We start from the raw sequence: 17,302 nt of genomic DNA, 5'->3' as shown, positions 1-17,302 counted from the left end.
GGTGTTAATTTGCAGGTTAATAGCGTCTCGTTCCATTCAACAATTTCACATTACACCACAGAATGTTAAGGAATTGACTGATGCTTTAATTCAGGTCTGGGAGGAGATCCCTTAGGAGAACATCTGCACCCTCATCAGGAGCATGCCCAGGCATTGTAGAGAGGTCATACAGACACGTGGAGGCCACACACACTACTGAGCATTATTTCCTGGTCTTGAGGCATTTCCACTGAAGTTGGATCAGCCTGTAACTTCATTTTCCAATTTGATTTTGAGTATTTTCATTAATTATGTTTATGCTTTATTGTTCTCAACACATTTCACTATGTAATGAGTAAAGATTTTCAACTGGAATATTTCATTCAGTGATATCTAGGATGTGGGATTTTAGTGTTCCCTTTATTTTTTTGAGCAGTGCGTTTTGGCAAATCTGACAGACACTAAACCACTAAACCAGCAGGTGCTCATGCAGTTCTAAAAAGCTGCTTGAAGAAAAATTCACATGACCCTCTGTCTCCTGGCCATTTTTGCCCCTGTAGAAGTTGTTCTTCCATTTTCCTTTGTTGACCCTCTGTCTCCTGGCCATTTTTGCCCCTGTAGAAGTTGTTCTTCCATTTTCCTTTGTTGAATTTTTGTGAGCATTTTAATATGTATTGGGTGTGGGAGATGGTGGGATTGTTGTCATTGATACCATACTTGTCCCTACTTATACATTTATGATCCTTTTTTGAAGAACTTCAGTAGGTGACACTCGTCTTTCGTCAGCTACCAATGATTGATTTCAAATCAACCCATGCTCCAGTTTGACAGCAACATTATATAATTAATCGCTGCTCCATGCTGATCATACAAACGCTCCAACATATGGTGAGCTGAATTTCATCTCATGGCGGAATCGCACATAAAGCATTGCTCAGGTAGTCTACAGTCTTCTGTGTATGTAAAGCCTGGAAGGCAATCTACTTCACAAACTGCAGCAACATTCTCTGGCCAGGGGAACACCTTCTTGAAGCATGTATATTTCTTAAAAAAAACATTCTTGACCATGATTAAAATGTGAGCCACGAAGGAAACATGAGTTACTTTGCCAAAAGGGCCCAGGGCACCCACAAGCTTCCTGGTATTGTGACGTACTGCATTGCAGGGTTAAAGTTGACGTGTCATTTAGCGTGACATTTGCTGCCCATTGCAGAGGAGCAACTCCTCTACTGTATGATCCTTGTAGTCCATGTTCATAAGTTATAAGACAGCTGGGAAAAACTTCAGCTGAGAATAACAGAAAATGCCTGGGGTGGGAATGGATGCAGCCATCTGTTACTATTGCATATGGAGCAATGTCCATAGAAGATGATGCAATGTATAAATGTGGAGCTGTCAACACCTGGCCTGGTACATCATGGTTAGAAAGGCCGAAAAAAGATATTTGTCTAGTCCATGCCCTCATCATCTCTTGCCTTGACTACTGCAACCTCCTGCTCTGTGGCCTCCCCTCTAACACTCTCGCACCCCTCCAATCTATTCTAAACTCTGCTGCCCAACTAATCCACCTGTCCCCCCGCTATTCCCCGGCCTCTCCCCTCTGTCAATCCCTTCACTGGCTCCCCATTGCCCAGAGACTCCACTACAAAACCCTAACCATGACATACAAAGCCATCCACAACCTGTCTCCTCCATACATCTGTGACCTCGTCTCCCGGTACTTACCTACACGCAACCTCCGATCCTCACAAGATCTCCTTCTCTACTCCCCTCTTATCTCCTCTTCCCACAATCGTATACAAGATTTCTCTCGCGTATCACCCCTACTCTGGAACCCTCTACCCCAACATATCAGACTCTCACCTACCATCGAAACCTTCAAAAAGAACCTGAAGACCCACCTCTTCCGACAAGCCTACAACCTGCAGTAACCACTGATCGACCAAACTACTGAACGACAAGCTCTATCCTCACCTACTGTATCCTCACCCATCCCTTGTAGATTGTGAGCCTTCGCGGGCAGGGTCCTCTCTCCTCCTGTACCAGTTATGACTTGTATTGTTTAAGATTATTGTACTTGTTTTTATTATGTATACCCCTCCTTACATGTAAAGCGCCATGGAATAAATGGCGATATAACAATAAATAATAATAATAATAATAATAATAATTTGTCCATCCAGTTCAGCCTAAATTCTATAACAATAAATCCCCAGATCTACATCCATCTAAAGAACCTAATAACTGTAAGATACAATATTGTTTGAATAAATATATCATGGTTGTTTTCAAGTTGATAACTTTGTACGGTCCCCCAATGATGGTATACATATCCAAATGGCCAATGGCAGAAATAAGATTTAACAACCCTGCCTTAAATGGTTGAAAACTATTGTTTGTGATGACGGCAGAGCTAAGGGAGGTAGGAGAGCTATTGGACTTTTGGAGTACAGATTTACCTGAAAAGTTTGAAGTTGTCATTTGCAGAGCTCATTAGGATGGAAAAACAGCAGAAATTCCCCGTAATTGACCTTCTAGGAGTTTATCTTTGGGTACATTGACTATTTTGACTACAATGATGTTTTCCAGAAATAAGCACCCTTTTATGTCGCAGAGTGAAAATTGCAAATATGTCACTTTAGTACCTAATATATTGTGCTCATTTTGAGCTTCAGGGAACACGGGGGGCGGAGGTACATTTGGATTATGTAACTCAGGTGTCCCTGTGTTGTTTTTTTGAAGGAGCCATGTCACTTTTATAGAGCTTTGCGCTAGCAGTAACATGGAAACCCCCAATATTTCCATTGACTGGTGATGGATCTGAATGGAGACTTGTTTAAAGTGGGTTGAGTTGGTGTTATAATTTTATAATTTTGGGTACATAACATTTTTTTGCCACCCGAATATTGGAATAAGGCCCAGATCACATTTATCTCGCTCTCTACTCTGAGCACTTACATCAGGGTTGACATCAGATGCAAGCAGAGCCCATAATCTAGCAGAAATGGGGAGTACCAAAATAATAGTGAGTGCACGTTGTATAGTAGAAAAGCATAACAATTGGAAGAGCAAAAAGAAATCATCATCTGTAGAAGACCCTTGCGCCTGTCATTTTTACTCTCCTGTAAATGCCGGCTAATGGCTGGCGTTCATAGGAGATCATGATTTCTGCTATACATAGAAGAGCTGAAGAGCTGCTACAGATAGCACAGGCAATCAGATGATAACCGCTTCAAGTTTCCTTAAGGGACTCTTAAATAGAGTAAAAAAAAAAGATTTATAAAAATATGAAAAAAAAAGAAAAGAAACACAAGTTCAAATCACCCTCCTTTTGCTCCATTAAACATAAATCAATAATAACCCCCCCACACATATTTGGTGTAATAATAATCTTTATTCCGCAGCGCTTTGCAGTTTGCACACATTATTATCGCTGTCCTTGATGGGGCTCACAATCGAAATTCCCTATCAGTATCTTTGGAATGTGGGAGGAAACCGGAGATCCCGGAGGAAACCCACGCAAACACGGGGAGAACATACAAACGCCTTGCAGATGTCGTCCAAAGTGGGATTTGAACCCAGGACCCCAGCGCTGCAGTGCTAACCACTGAGCCACCGTGTGCTAACCACTGAGCCGCGATGCTGCACCTATCGCTGCTTTCAGAAATGTCCGATTCAACTAAAATAATAAACTATACATGTTTGCTATGTGTGTTATCATACTGATTTGGGGAATCATATTTCTCAAGTCCGTTTTGCCATATAGTGAACGTGGTAAATTAAAAAGCCGAAAAAAATGGTGGAATTCCACTTATTTCGCAATTTCACAGCACTTGGAATGATCTCTGTCTCTCTTTCTACCTCAGTACTGGATTATCTCTGATAATTTTACTGTCAGATCAAAGTTCTACTGCTCTGCAATACTTCTGAACTTCACTCTGACAACTGGCCGGTCAGGTCTAACAGGCCACCGCACCTGGCAGACCTGGATGGAAGTGATGACTTCTAATCACCATGAAAACCCCTTACTGCATCTAGAAAGTTGTTATCATTAGTGACTGCAGCATTTACAGGGTTTATCAGCCTGGGGCAGTGCTGGCAATGCTGAGAAGGGATTACATTTGTTTTGTTAAACAACAATTCTCTCGAAGGTGATATATGTTCTTCACAAACACTGAATGCTTCAGGCTCGACACATTTTGCTCTCCTAAATATAACAACTCATCAAGAAATAACATATAAAGTTATGTTCCAAAAGGATGAAGACTATAACCCATACATTCAGTATTGAATGAGTGTACAATATAGACACCACCTAGCAGCAGCTCGTAAAAGGGATTGAATTCCAAGTGTCGTAGCGTTGGGATGGGGCAGATCACATCTCATCTCCTGTTTATATGAATGTGTGCATGGCTTTTCTTAGCATGTAGAGAATGTGTCCAATCTGAAGGCAAACTGGACAAAATTTTTGGAGAAAAACCCCAAATTTAGCAGGACAACATTTTTGGAGCTTTTACAAAATTGTGGGTAAACAACTTTGTTTCAAGCATATGATGCTCATTTCAACTGATATGTGAGAAGTATCAGGGGTGGACAATATGAAAATCACACCTGAAACCAGATGAAAAGGTAAAAAGAGAAGTTAAATCAGTCTTTGCATTGTGTGTCTGTCTGTGTCTCACTAAGAATAGAGAACAGAAAGAGGAGGAGAGAACTGTCTGAGGATCTACGAGCCAAAATGGCTGAACAATATCAGCAATCTCAAGGTTACAAGTTAATCTCCCGAGATCTTGCTTTTCCTTTGTCCAAGATGTGCAACATAGTCAAAAAGTTTACCACCCATGACACTGTAGCTAATCTCCCTGGACATGAACAATAGAAAAATCATTGATGAAAGGTTGCAATGCAGGGTGGTCCAGATGGTGGATAAGCAGCCCCAATCAAGTTCCCAAAAATTCAAGCTGTCCTACAAGCTCAGGGTGCATCAGTGTCAGCTCGAGCTATCCTTTGACATTTGAATAAACTCAAACACTATTGCAGGGGAACTCCACTGCTGACACAGAGACATAAAAAAGCTAGACTGTAGTTTGCCAAAATATGCATGGGTAAGTAAAAATCCTTCTGGGAAACTAACTTATCTTATGGACAGGTGAGACTGAGGTAGCTTTTTGATAAAGCACATAATTCTTCTGTTTACTGAAAATGAAATGAGCCCTACAAAAAAACACAGCACCTACAGTAAAATATGGTGGAGGCTCAAATATGTTTTGGGGCTGTATCCCTGCCTCTGGCACTAGGTATCCTGGCTGTGCAAGGCATCATGAAATCTGAAGATTATCAAAGAATTTTAGGTGGCAGTGTAGTGCTCATTGTCATTAAGATGGAATTGCATCCTAGGTTATGGATCTTCCAGCAGGACAACGACCCCAAACATACATCCAGAAGCACCCAGAAATAGATGGAAAGGAAGCCCTGGAGAGATCTAAAGTGAAAGCAATGAGTCCAGATCTAAATTCCATTGATCACATGTGGAGAGACCTTAAAATTGCTGGTGGGAGAAGGCGGCTTCACAAATGAGAGACGTGGAGCAGTTTGAAAAGGAAGAGCGGTTCAAAATTCAAGTTCGGTAGTGTGAAAAGCTTGTTGATGGTTATAGGAAGCGATTGATTGCAGTTATTTATTTGAAAGGGTGTGTAACCAAATATTAGGTTGTGTGCCAATAATTTTGTCCATCCAATTTTGAGGTTTTGTGTGAAATTTTTTCTTATAAGTCTGACAAGACGTCAGTCTGCCCAGTGTATCACATAAGTGTATCATAGAAGTGTAATGCTCAGAATTAATTCCAGAATGATGAATAGAGATTGTACCCTGCCATCTGACATCATCACACTTTAATTAGCATGTATATTTATCTACAGTTAGGGCCAGAAATATTTGGACAGTGACACAAGTTTTGTTATTTTAGCTGTTTACAAAAACATGTTCAGAAATACAATTATATATATAATATGTGCTGAAAGTGCACACTCCCAGCTGCAATATGATAGTTTCCACATCCAAATCGGAGAAAGGGTTTAGGAATCATAGCTCTGTAATGCATAGCGTCCTCTTTTTCAAGGGACCAAAAGTAATTGGACAATGGACTCTAAAGGCTGCAATTAACTCTGAAGGCGTCTCCCTCGTTAACCTGTAATCAATGAAGTAGTTAAAAGGTCAGGGGTGGATTCCAGGTGTGTGGTTTTGCATTTGGAAGCTGTTGCTGTGAGCAGACAACATGCGGTCAAAGGAACTCTCAATTGAGGTGAAGCAGAACATCCTGAGGCTGAAAAAAAAGAAAAAATCCATCAGAGAGATAGCAGACATGCTTGGAGTAGCAAAATCAACAGTTGGGTACATTCTGAGAAAAAAGGAATTGACTGGTGAGCTTGGAAACTCAAAAAGGCCTGGGCGTCCACGGATGACAACAGTGGTGAATGATCGCCGCATACTTAATTTGGTGAAGAAGAACCCGTTCACAACATCAACTGAAGTCCAGAACACTCTCAGTGAAGTAGGTGTATCTGTCTCTAAGTCAACAGTAAAGAGAAGACTCCATGACAGTAAATACAAAGGGTTCACATCTAGATGCAAACCATTCATCAATACCAAAAATAGACAGAAAAACACCTCAAGAAGCCAGCTCAGTTCTGGAAAAGTATTCTATGGACAGATGAGACAAAGATCAACCTGTACCAGAATGATGGGAAGAAAAAAGTTTGGAGAATAAAGGGAACGGCACATGATCCAAGGCACACCACATCCTCTGTAAAACATGGTGGAGGCAACGTGATGGCATGGACATGCATGGCTTTCAATGGCACTGGGTCACTTGTGTTTATTGATAACATAAGAGCAGACAAGAGTAGCCGGATGAATTCTGAAGTGTACCGGGATATACTTTCAGCCCCGATTCAGCCAAATGCTGCAAAGTTGATTGGACGGCGCTTCATAGTACAGATGGACAATGACCCCAAGCATACAGCCAAAGCTACCCAGGAGTTCATGAGTGCCAAAAAGTGGAACATTCTGCAATGGCCAAGTCAATCTCCAGATCTAAACCCAATTGAGCATGCATTTCACTTGCTCAAATCCAGACTTAAGACGCAAAGACCCACAAACAAGCAAGACCTGAAGGCTGCGGCTGTAAAGGCCTGGCAAAGCATTAAGAAGGAGGAAACCCAGCGTTTGGTGATGTCCATGGGTTCCAGACTTAAGGCAGTGATTGCCTACAAAGGATTTGCAACAAAATATTGAAAATAAAAATATTTTGTTTGGGTTATGTTTATTTGTCCAATTACTTTTGACCTCCTAAAATGTGGAGTGTTTGTAAAGAAATGTGTACAATTCCTACATTTTCTATCAGATATTTTTGTTCAACCCTTCAAATTAAACGTTACAATCTGCACTTGAATTCTGTTGTAGAGGTTTCATTTCAAATCCAATGTGGTGGCATGCAGAGCCCAACTCGCGAAAATTGTGTCACTGTCCAAATATTTCTGGCCCTAACTGTATTATCCCAGCAGGTATGTCATCCAGCTTTTCCAAACTGGACTTTATTATCTTGGCCTGTAACAAAACTGGGTATGCTTTTCAAGTGAACTCTGCAATATTTACTCTGCATTGATTGTATACATCTAACTTTCTTAATTATCTGACCAAGAGGAGCACAGACCACTCCCCTCTGCTTCACACCTGAATACATTTTGTTGCACATATATTGTATAGCATAAGTCTAAAAAGATGTCAGTCTGCCCCAGTCTGCCCCGTGTATCACATAAGTGTATCATAGAAGTGTAATGCTCAGAATTAATTATAGAATTGAACCAGAAGGGAACTGAAGGGAACTGGATACAGTCACTGTATACAATGTATCTGTTTGTTTTCATTCTCACCCCTGTATTCCTTCACTTTCTACTAACCTCCTTAATTTCTACAACTAGTAAGGAACTGGTCATCTTTTCTTTAAACCTCCCCATCTATCTCACCTGCTCTGAACTTTTCCTCAACATACAATTCTCTGTCTCCAAACACAGACAGTCCCCTCATGCTCTCTCCTGCTCCCAGCTGCTAACACTTTTCCTGCTCCTCTTTGCTGGTGATATTGCTCCAAATCCTGGTCCTCTTCACCACATTCCCACAGTCATTTCTACCTCCCATCCATGCTCAATCACAACTTTCCGTAACATCTCTAACCTTATACCCATTCGCCAAGCCCCCGCTTCCCCAGTGCCACTAACAGAAACTCTATGGAACGCTCGCTCTGTCTGCATCAAACTTTCCTACATCCATGATCTTTTCATTACTCACAAACTTTCCTTCCTCGCCATCACCGAAACCAGGCTTACCCCCTCTGACACAGCCTCTCCTGCTGCACTCTCATATGGTGGATTCCACCTTTCCCACATCCCCCGCCCCAGCAGCAAGCATGGTGGAGTTGTTTTTTTCCTGTCAGATAACTGCTCCTTCACCCCAAGTCAATCACCACCCTCTCTTACCCTCTCTTCCTTTGAGGTGCACTCTGTGCGCATCTACTCCCCCTCCAACCTCCAACTGGCTATCATTTACCACCCCCCAGGGCCAGCCACCACCTTCTTTGACCACTTTACCCCCTGGCTACTTCATTTCCATTCCGCGGACATCCCCACTATCATCATCGGCAACTTGAACATTCCCATTGACACTTCCCTCTCAGATGCCACTAAGCTTCTATCTCTCACTTACTCCTTCAACCTCACACAATGGTCTTCTGCAGCTACTCACAAAGATGGCCACACACTGGACCTCATCTTCACACGCCTCTGCTCCCTATCTAACCTCTCTAACTCGCCTCTCCCTCTTTCGAACCACAACCTACTCACATTCTCTTCCCTCTCCACTCTTTGTCCACAATCCCCACCCCACAAACTTGCACAAACTTGCAGAAATCTTAAACACCTCGATCTACACTCACTGTGGCTGCTATGTACATACATACATACATACATAGGTATTCTAGAATACCCAATGCGTTAGAATCGGGCCACCATCTAGTACTTTATAGAGGTTATGAAAGTACTAACATAGCGTGTAAAAACACAAAGAGGCTTCAGCAATGGCAAAACTACTTTGAAGGTGCTTCAATACATGCCTTTAAAAGTAGAGAATTAGCTCTATATCTTCCAGCAAATATTTTTCCAACTTTCTTTTTGTTTTGGTGGAGACCAAATTAGAACATCTGCTTTGGGGGCCCCATAATTTCTATGTACACTGCAGATGTGGCATGGAAGTATATAAAATTGGATTATTAGAATCTGTACTCTACATTTTATGAGGAAGTCAGAGTTTAATTTGTTTTATCTGGTAGCAATATTGGGGCCTTGCTTCTGCATAAGTACAAAAAAAAGAAAAGCCTGTGTGATTGAATTGCAGCAGTTCAATAAGCAATTTTTCCTGTCCCTGTCTAACAGAAGTGCGGGGCCATATTTCTAAAACTAAACATGCCAGAAAATCTTCCTCATATGTGTGATAAAGACCTGTGTTTCATTACTTGCACAGTACTTTTGGTTTTAGACACTTCTTGTACCTTGTCCAAGAAAACAAGCAAATGCTTTTCAGCAAATCTTCAGTATAAATTATGCCAAATAAGAGGTGGTGTAAATGTAGATCGGGCTACCCTAGAATTTGACAGATTTATGAAACTGCCTGAACCACTGTGATAAATTTCATACATTGTAAGACTGTCTAGTCTAAGGGTACCGTCACACTATACGATTTACCAACGATCACGACCAGCGATACGACCTGGCCGTGATCGTTGGTAAGTCATAGTGTGGTCGCTGGGGAGCTGTCACACAGACAGCTCTCCAGCGACCAACGATGCCGAGGTCCCTGGGTAACCAGGGTAAACATCGGGTTACTAAGCGCAGGACCGCGCTTAGTAACCCGATGTTTACCCTGGTTACCAGCGTAAAAAAAAACAAACAGTAAATACTTACATTCCGGTGTCTGTCCCTTGCCGTCTGCTTCCCGCACTCACTGACTGCCGGCCGTAAAGTGAAAGCACAGCACAGCGGTGACGTCACCGCTGTGTTCTGCTTTCACTTTACGGCCGGCAATCAGTGAGTGCGGGAAGCAGACGGCAAGGGACCTGACGGACACCGGAATGTAAGTATGTAATGTTTTTTTTTTTTTACATTTACGCTGGTAACCAGGGTAAACATTGGGTTACTAAGCGCGGTCCTGCGCTTAGTAACCCGATGTTTACCCTGGTTACAAGCGAACGCATCGCTAGATCGGTGTCACACACACCGATCCAGCGATGACAGCGGGAGATCCAGCGACGAAAGAATGTTCCAAACGATCTGCTACGACGTACGATTCTCAGCAGGATCCCTGATCGCTGCTGCGTGTCAGACACAGCGATATCGTAACGATATCGCTGGAACGTCACGAATCGTACCGTCGTAGCGATCAAAATGGCACTGTGTGACGGTACCCTTAGTTTGCACTTTCTGTGATAAAGATAGCATTGATTAATATTCTTCATTGCCTCTCCTAGCTTTAGATTTTGGACAGCTTTCTCAATGTCCTGGGTGGTCAGGAGTTATGTCCTCCTGACTTGACCTCTATCTGTGTACAAATATTCAGTTGAGTAAAATGGCGGAGCAGGGAGCCTTCAGGTACTTGACCTACCATTCCATCTTGGTAGAGATTAAAGGACAGAAAGAACCTTCAGTTCATATGAAATTCTCAACTGATAAGACTGAACAGTAAAGCATGGCTGAGTGGCTGAGCAAAGAACCAGGAAAAGCAGGTAAGGTAGAAACTTGTGTGGAGGCCACTTTCGTGAATTCATACTGTATGGTCGGGTCTGTGAGGAATTCTTACTGTGTGGGTGGGACTGATAGGATTTTATGCTTTGGAGGCCACTGTAGAAAATTTGTACTTTGGTGACATTATATTGTGCGAGACTCATTGTATGGAATTTATAATGTGGTGGAATTAAAATATGTTGTCACAAAAGGAGAGTTCATACCGCAGTTGCATTACACTATATGTAGTGAACTATGTGGGAAGGCAGGCAGCCGATAGATCATAAATGTTTGAGGGAACTGAGAGCATCATACTATGTGGGGTACTGTGCAGGGAAATGATTGGGAACCATACAGTCCGTGGGATACTGGGGGGAATACATTTTTTGACGTGAGGGACTGTGGGGAATTCATACAGAATGGTGGGACTGTGTGAAACTCATGTTGTGTGGAGTAGGGTGGAACTAGTGGGGAATTCATATCGTGGGGGTATTATATTGTGTGTGGAGGACTATGGTGATATCACAATGTATGGAGAACAGCCAAGGGCATCACAGTGTGCGAATGGACTAGTAAAAAATGAAGTGCACCATATGGTGTACTTGTGCATGGAATACTGTGGCGAATACTTACCATGCGGGAAGCGGGAGGGGCTGTAATTAATTAAAACTTTCGCTGTAACTGAGAATTAATACACTGTGGTGGCGATGTTGTGGAAGTGGGGAGCTCAAGTTGTGTTGGAGCCACTGTAGAGTATTCTTACTATTTGTGTTTGGAAAGGGGGAGTTCTGTGTAGTATGTTATACTGTGTAGGAGACACTGTGGTGAATCAAACCATGAGGAAATTATAATATTTGTCGCTCTCTGGAGAATTTACACTGTAGGAGTATTACACTGTATGGAAGGTGCCTCTGGGGGCTTCGGACCTTTGGAGGGACTTCATGGGCATCATACTTTTTGGTGCACTTTGGGCATTACACTGTTTAAGGAAACTATAGAATCATTATACTTTCTGTGGGAGGCACTGTGGTAGGCCTGTGATTCTTCCACTGTTCTGCCTCACAGTATGATACACTCCTACACGGAATAATGCCCCCACAGTCCCCATGCACATAATTTAATTATGTGCATGGGGACTGTGGGGGCATTATTCCGTGTAGGAGTGTATCATACTGTGAGGCAGAATAGTGGAAGCATCATATTGTGTGTTAGGAGGCAATGCGGGGGCACCGTACTGTATGTTGGGGGTAACATAAGGTCATCATACAATGGAGGGACTGTGGGCATCATATTATATGTAGGGCAACTGGATACACAAAACGGTGTGTTGAGAATATCAAACTGTGTGTTGGGGCATTTTAATGCATTTTGCATGAGGGGATTCAGATGGTTATGATAATGTGGGGGGATTGTGGGTGCGTCATTCTCTGTGTAGGGACCACTGTTGGCATCATAATGTGCGTGATGGGCACTGTGATTGCATCATATAATGTGTGATGGACACTGTGAGAGATTCACACTGTGTGTGGTAGGCACTCGGGGAATATCATACTTGGTGGCGTGGTGGCCACTCTGAGAGTCATGAAATGGGTACAATATTGTTGGAATACTATTTGGCTTTATTAAGACCTTTTTTCTATGTGGGCACAAAGTTAACAAAATGTCAATGTAAAATAAAAACTCTTTCCTAACTTTTAAAGTTGGAAGATATCTGTACAGTTTGTTGAAAATAGTATGGCTTTCCATACCTTATCTATAGTCTCTCACTATACAGTTTCTGGAATGACTGCTGCATTCCGTCCCTTGACTTTTATACTGGTTAACATAGTCCTTCTTGATTGTCTGTGCTACACCATGTGACTTAATAGCTGCACTGCATTCTAGGCCAGCCCAGTGATGCCTGATTGTTAACAGGTTGATGCAAAAGTATAATGTTCAAATATGCCCGCTTCAGTAAATTTCTATAAATACAATAGAAATTTGATGCGATTCACTTGCATCAATTTGCTCATCTCTACTGCAGAGAGTGTTCTGCTTTACTCATCACATGTACAACTCTGGCAAAAAATAAGAGACCACTGCAAAATGTTCAGTTTGTCTGATTCTAGGGTTGAGTGAAACGGGTCGGCCACTTTCAGAAGTCGCCGACTTTTGGCAAAGTCGGGTTTCATGAAACCCTACCTGACCCCTGTGTGGGGTCGGCCATGAAGTCGGCGATCTTCTGATATGTGGTATCGGAATTCCGATCCCGATTTCCGATATGTTTGCAATATCGGAAATCGGTATCAGAATCCATATTTAATGTAAAATAAAGAATTAAAATAAAAAATATCGCTATACTTACCCTCTGACGCGCCCTGGTACTAACCGGGAACCTTCCTTCCTTCGAATCAGCGCTTCAAGGACCTTGCGTGACGTCGCGGTGACGTCGCGGCTTGTGATTGGTCGCGCGGCCGCCCATGTGACCACTCGCGCGACCAATCACAAGCCGCGACGTCACGCAAGGTCCTGCAAGCGCTGATTCTTAGGAAGGAAGGCTGCCGGAAAGAAGCAGGGCGCGTCCGAGGGTGAGTATATTCCTATTAGGTATATACTCATCCTCGGACGCACCCTGCTTCTTTCCGGCAGCCCTCCTTCCTAAGAATCAGCGCTTGCAGGACCTTGCGTGACGTCGCGGCTTGTGATTGGTCGCGCGAGCGGTAACATGGGCGGCCGCGCGACCAATCACAAGCCGCGACGTCACCGCGACGTCACCGCGACGTCACGCAAGGTCCTGGAAGCGCTGATTCGAAGGAAGGAAGGTTCCCGGTTAGTACCAGGGCGCGTCAGAGGGTAAGTATAGCGATATTTTTTATTTTAATTCTTTATTTTACACTTAAATATGGATCCCAGGGCCTGAAGGAGAGTTTCCGCTCCTTCAGACCCTGGGAACCATTGGAAACCCAATGCACTGCATTGGGTTTCGAGTTTCGGCCGACCCCGACCCCGACTTTTTTATAGGATCGGCCGATTTCACTCGATCCGACTTTTGAAAAAGTCGGGTTTCGTGAAACCCGACCCGATCCTATAAAAGTAAAGGTCGCTCAACCCTATCTGATTCTTCTCTTTATAGGTATATTTTTGAGTAAAATGTAAATTGTTATTTTATTCTATAAACTACTGACAACATGTCTCCGAAGTTGTAAGCAATACATTTTGTATTTTTTTTTTCTGAAAATGAGAAATGGTCAAAATAACAAATGCATTGCCGCAGATCTCAAATAATGCAAAAAAAAAAAACAAGTTCATAATCATTTAGAAACAACAATACTAAAGTTTTAACTCAGGAAGAGTTCAGAAGTCAATATTTTGTGGAATAACCATGATTTGTAATCACAGCTTTCATGCGTCTTGGCAGCTTTCCACCAGCCTTTCACACTGTTCCTGGCACAATAATGTAACTAGTTCTTTGGTTGATGGCTTGTGACTATACATCATCCTCTTGATTAAATTCCAGAGGTTTTCAGTGGGGTTCAGGTCTGGAGATTGGGCTGCCCATGACAGGGATTTGATGGTCTCTTAATTTTTGACAGAGCTGTAATTTTATTTTGGAGACAATTTTGTGTCTAATTAATAAATAATAGCCCCCAAGGAAAGAAAATAATTATTAGTATACATAATAAATGTGAAACTGTACAGAAAAAGAAATGCCAACTCGCCCAACTTGTAGGTACTGTTTCTACAGGTGCACAATGACTTGAGAAAGCCAAGATCAAAAGAAAATTGAAGAAAATCCAGCTTGACCGGTTACATTTTAGAAAAAGAATTACAGTCTTGAAATCGAACTTTGTGTTAAGAACACGTTGCATTTTGGGATGCAGGTTAACACGATCTTTTATCTCATTTATGATGCTGAATTACCTTCAATGCTCCTGTGATCATATCAATAACTCTATAAATCCTTGGCTTTGATGACAGTATTTTCTTATTGTCAATGTATCTGCCGGAAAAGCTACCAGCACTTGTCAACCCTAATCACAGACCTCGAAAAAGACTAAAGGAGCATCCATTTAGCTTAAAAAATGCACATCATGTTCTATACTTTTTCAATATTGATGCATTTTTCGGACATAGAACACTTCTTCGCTGATATGAAGTCACTCAGATTGTGGGCAGCTGTCTAGATGTCCTGAGAGGTCATGGTTATGTCCTCCTGACGTGAACTGTATCTGTGTACAAATATTCCGTTGAATAAAATGGCGGCGCAGGGAGCCTTCCGGAACCTGATCTACCATTCCATCCTGCATGGTGACACATATATAGGGATCTTAATGCGGAAGAATAATCCTAATATTCAGTATATGTGTGTGTGACGGGAGGTTCAACTGTGATGTGAGCTGTTCTATCAGAACAAAAGATCACAAATGACAAAGCATTGCAAACGTATCACAAATTGTTAGGAACTTTTTGTGGAACTGAAGTCTCTTTACCTTTAAATGCATGATAAATGTTTCCTCCTCTCTGAAGTCCACACTCATCGTGCTTTTACTATTCCATCTTCTTCACCTGAACGTCTCAATATTCTAAGCTCCTTGTCTTCTCCTGTGCTGCTGCCTCTCGAGCTGAGCGCACATGAAGTGTCCTCTACTGGGAGGTCCTACATCTGAGTAATCAAAGCTCAAGACTTCATTTTAAAGGAGAAGGCGTAGTCAAGTTCTTGACAAATACCTTTTATTTTTATTGATTTATTTTTAATAACTAAAGAGTTTTATTTTTTCAAAACTATGTGTTCCTGCATTTCAGAATTTTGCAACCTGCTATTATGTGGAGGCAAACACTAGAAAGATTGCAGCAGTACAGACTTGCTGGAGGACATCTGGCTATAAGTTATACTTATTTATTTATAACACTAGTAGCTTCATCATAACCCCTAATGATGGTTTTTATGGCAAAACATGTCGGCGAGGCTAGGATTTAATTGTTGGAACATTACTAAGTATTATACCAGGAATCAGAGTAAGGCCCCTTTCACACATCAGTTTTTTGCCATCAGTGGCAATCCGTCGAATTTTGAAAAAAAACGGATCCAGTGACTGATGCCGCCGGATCCGTTTTTTCTCATAGACTTGTATTAGCAATGGATTGTGACGGATGGCCTCACGTTTCATCTGTTATTCGCCGGATCCATTGAAAATTGTTTGTATGGCGGCCAGAGACACCGTCGTTTGCTCGAATGGAAGCCTATGAGCGCCGGATCCGTCAAATGATGGAATCTGGCGATTGGATTCTGTTTATTTTAACTGAGCATGCTCCAATTTTTTAGGATCCAAAGTAGATAGATCCGCTAGTCAGATCCATTGAAAAAACTGATCCGTCGCATAAGTTTTTCACAATCTGCGACGGATCCGTCGATCCGTTGAGCCAACGGATTGTGTCTGACGGCAAAAAACTGATGTGTGAAAGGGGCCGAATACATTTTTAGTCCAATAGTGGATCAAAGAAAAAAAGTAAAAAAAAATCAGTGTCTAAAAAATGGAAAAAAATATATACCCATAAATACTTTTCACTATGTAAAAAAATAAAAAATAACGTACACATATTTGGTATCACTGCATCCAGAACTACCTGATCTAAAAAACCATGACACTTGTTATCCCCTTCAGTGAACACTAAAAAAAAATTAAAAAAAAGTGGCAGAAAATATGCTTTTTCATCATGCTGCAAAAAAATGTTAAATATAATGTGATCAAAAAGTTTAAATAAAAAATGGTATCTCTGAATCATCATGTTGTCTGGCAGAAGACAAGCTGCAAGTGTGTGACAGCAGCCAAGCATAAAAAAATGATATAATTCTGGTATCACAGCAATTGCACTGACCCGAGAACCAAAATAGTTTAGTCACTTATACTACACAATGAACAATGTAAAAAAATAAATAAAATCAAGTCTTTACCTGCTGTTCATTGGATCATTCTGCTTTTCAAAGATGACGGTAAGGCTGAGTTCACAGTTATCATGCGCTCTACACTGAGCTCTTGCATTGGGGTTTTTGTATAAATCTCTGAAAAATGTGATTCGGAAAGAATTCCCCAGTGGAAGATTCCCTATAAAGAGGTAGATAGACGCACTGTGGATGCTGTCTGGGCTATGATCCTGCTATATTCGTCTTCTTAGGCGTGCATAAAAGGACGGTCAACCTCAGTTAGTGCACTTCTGAAATGAAGGACACCGTTGAACAGAGGCCAGACTGGGGCCAGAATAACTCTGCTGCCTTCTTATAGAGATTGGATCCATTAGGAGTATCATCTGAATCACAGCATTTAGTCATTTAGATGGAAACTTCATCGTATGGTAAGTGCACAGCGTAGTGCACAGGATAAGTGAGATCCTAAATGTTATGCAAAATCTTCCCAATGAAAGCTTCAACTCAATCCATAAGAAAAGTCCCCACTCAAATTCTTCACCTGTCTATGGAAATATAGGGGACTTACACGAAACTGGCAACACAAAGGCTG

The 17,302-nt window shown here is 41.9% G+C and overlaps 1 protein-coding gene across 1 annotated transcript in view; it reads right to left on the bottom strand.

The window, feature by feature from the left end:
* LOC138677395 (NXPE family member 3-like) overlaps positions 1-15,431 on the bottom strand; it is a 176,387-nt gene extending 160,956 nt beyond the window's left edge. Inside the window, exon 1 of the mRNA XM_069767487.1 lies at positions 15,278-15,431. The gene's annotated coding sequence lies outside the window, so the exon portion shown is untranslated. The remainder of the gene's footprint in view (positions 1-15,277) is intronic.
* Between the last annotated feature and the right edge of the window lie 1,871 nt (positions 15,432-17,302).

The sequence above is a fragment of the Ranitomeya imitator genome, chromosome 4 (assembly GCF_032444005.1).
Source record: "Ranitomeya imitator isolate aRanImi1 chromosome 4, aRanImi1.pri, whole genome shotgun sequence".
NCBI classification, from domain to species: Eukaryota; Metazoa; Chordata; class Amphibia; order Anura; family Dendrobatidae; genus Ranitomeya; species Ranitomeya imitator.
Note: the sequence above shows the minus strand (reverse complement) of the source record. Positions and strands in the feature narration are given on the sequence as shown.